This window comes from Mastomys coucha, unplaced genomic scaffold (assembly GCF_008632895.1).
Source record: "Mastomys coucha isolate ucsf_1 unplaced genomic scaffold, UCSF_Mcou_1 pScaffold21, whole genome shotgun sequence".
Lineage (NCBI taxonomy): Eukaryota > Metazoa > Chordata > Mammalia > Rodentia > Muridae > Mastomys > Mastomys coucha.
The window spans coordinates 102,355,480-102,358,233 of record NW_022196904.1 but is presented as its reverse complement, the minus strand read 5'-3'; the positions used below and the strand labels follow the sequence as shown (position 1 = coordinate 102,358,233).

The 2,754-nt window shown below is 44.0% G+C and overlaps 2 long non-coding RNA genes across 2 annotated transcripts in view; one reads left to right on the top strand and one right to left on the bottom strand.

Annotated features, from left to right (window-relative positions):
• Window positions 1-652: 652 nt before the first annotated feature.
• The window catches only part of LOC116100862, a 5,996-nt gene continuing 3,894 nt past the window's right edge, over window positions 653-2,754 (top strand). The window contains exon 1 of the long non-coding RNA XR_004122696.1: window positions 653-1,463. This is a non-coding gene — a long non-coding RNA (uncharacterized LOC116100862). The remainder of the gene's footprint in view (window positions 1,464-2,754) is intronic.
• The window catches only part of LOC116100863, a 30,854-nt gene continuing 28,801 nt past the window's right edge, over window positions 702-2,754 (bottom strand). Inside the window, exons 2-3 of the long non-coding RNA XR_004122697.1 lie at window positions 1,318-1,413; window positions 702-1,227 (exon numbers count right to left, since the gene is read on the bottom strand). This is a non-coding gene — a long non-coding RNA (uncharacterized LOC116100863). The remainder of the gene's footprint in view (window positions 1,228-1,317; window positions 1,414-2,754) is intronic.

Genomic DNA, 2,754 nt, shown 5'->3' with positions numbered 1-2,754 from the left:
TCAAAAAATACCCAAAATTTATAAAATAAATACATTTAAAGTCTGGTTCCTATCTTAGTATGGGAAATGGCACTATCTCCTATTTTTTGAGCTTATCTTAGCCTAGTCCTACTTCTACAACAAAGTGCCTGAAATGTGAGGACTTCTAATAATGTGGCTTTATTTCTCCCTGCTCTATGAAGTGAGAGATGGAGAGGGCACTGTATTTGGTTGTCACATTTGGCACTGTGTTAGTATGTTCTCACATGGTACACACTGGAGGGAGGACAGAAAGGATTTACCTACCCACCAAGCCCTTTCTGAAACTCTGGTCTCCATGTGCACATTGTTGGTGCAACCCTCATGGCCCCAACACTTCCTGACAGTGTCACCATTTAATGCTGTTGTGCCAGAGAGTCAATATCTATGGAATCAAGGCACGTGTTAGGGTCAGAGTGATGCCCGGCTAGGTCTGACCTCTATTTGGATCTGGTTCCCATTCCTTGTGCCCTTGAATTATTCAAGCATCCTTCTTGTGACTCATTCTCTTCTGACTCAGTGTTAGTCTGTGCCTGGATGCTCTGTTTCTGCTGTTACAGATTAACAGGAGCTTAGTGACCTAAAACATTACACATTTTTAAAAATGGTTCTAGAACTCAAGTCTACAATGGCATCAGTTGCCGTTGGAGCTCCAGGAAATGATCCCAATAGATGACATTAAATGCTTTAGCTGCTCACAAGTTTAATGACCAACAGCGTTGCCAGATGCTGTAAAATTCCCCTTGTGAGGCAAAGTTGCTCTCAAGTAAAATTCCCATCATCAAGGAATCATGACAGCCCAGTTTTTCTTAGGATCCAGCTCTAGCAATGCTAATGTTGTTATATAAACACTGGAGTATGCAGCTGTAAAAAGAAATATTCTGAAGATATTTCCTTCTTCAAAATTGAAGGCTGAAAAGGAATAAAGTCCTTCTGGTCTCTTCCTTGCTGCTAGGGGCTGCAGTATGGACTTGACTTCCTTTTTCAATGGTGAAGCCTGCTTTATTGGCAGCAGCTAGGACAAGTCAATGCTATTGATCCCCAAGGAAGAGTTCAGTTATTTATCAGACTGCTGATTCATTGAGAGTCCAGTGAAATGGGAGGAAGTAATCGCTGAATTGAATGAAGATAGTGTTGCTTCTTGGGACAACAAAGCTCTAGCCAGCCGCTTCGTGGACTGTGCTGGAGTGCCAAGGAAGCATGCTGGAGCTGGAATACAGAGAGTTTCACCCTTTAGATGTACTGGAACCCCACTACCCTCAAAGCTGTGTTTCTTTGGAATCTTCTTAAGGTACCTACATGAAGCAGAGCATATGGTCCTCTAGTCAGAGTGATGAAGAACTAGCAGGCACTGCAGCATCTTGGCTCACTTGCTCTGGTTCCTGATTCTTCAATCTAAAATATGAGAGAGGAGAACAATGAGAAGAGTTCAGGTTCTTGATGATGTAGGTAAACTGCTCAGTCACTGACTATACCTGCAGGCTAATTTTCTAAGACTGTCTTCATTGTTTAAAAAACAAAGATTTTATTTTATTTATGTTTATTTTTAAATTAATTAAATGTTTTTTTTCTTCCCATGCCATGCCCATGCGATACAAGCTTAGAGAATTTTGGAGCATTTAAAATAAACCCAGTTAAGTCTATAAAATACTATGCACAGTCAGTATTGAAGAACTGAAGTAAATGTACACAGATGGTTTTTGTATAAGGAAAATTAAGTTATAGTAATTTAACAAAGTAAGGTCTCAGACACCCGGTAAAACAACATCAGTAGATGGGGAGGAAAGAGAACGTAGAGTTAAGAAAACAATCAGAGGACCAGCTATCAACTATCTTCTAACAGATACTGTGAAACAAGAACAGGTAGCACAAGTAAGAGAGTGTCCTACTCCCTCTCTTCTTCCCTCCCTCCCTTCTTCCTTCCTTGATTCATCTGTCTATCTTTCCTTCCCTCCTTCCTTCCTACTTTTTTTTTGGGGGGGTTGATTACTTATGAAAGGGTTTCATGCTGTAGCACAGGCTAACCTAGAACTCCCTACATAGCCCAGACTAACCTTAAACTCGGGGTTATCCCTTGCTCATCTCAGCCTTCTGAATGCAGAAGGTTACTTACAGGCATGGTCAATGAGGGAACAGAACCTAGAGTATGGTGATCTGAACGCCCATAGTGTGGGGCATTTGAATACTTGGTCTCCAGGTGGTAAATAATGCTCATACAAGAATGATACTCTGAGCCAGTCCCACAACACCCAGAGGAAGCTCCACTCCCAGGCATTCTGACACACCTAGGATCAGAGGTGAGGAGGAACCAACATCTGTCCCAACACTGGGAGTAACTGGGACCAGCGAGACCAGGCACACAGGAACTCCACGAGCCCAGTGACTCGGGTTTCTTCCTGTCTGTCTGGGTTGGGGTCCAGAGCAGACCTTGGGCGCGAGCTCTGCAGCCAGTCCCACAACACCCAGAGGAATCTCCACTCCCAGGATCTCTGACACACCCAGGATCAGAGGTGAGCAGGAACCAACATCTGTCCCAACACTGGGAGTAACTGGGACTAGCAGGACCAGGCACATAGGAACTCTGCCAGTCCAGTGACTCGGGTTCCTTCCGGTCTGTCTGGGTTAGTGTCCTGAGCAGACCTTGGGCACAAGCTCTGCAGTCAGTCCTACAACACACAGAGAAAGCCCCACTCCCAGGTGATCTAACAAACCCAGGATCACAGGATCCCAGAATCA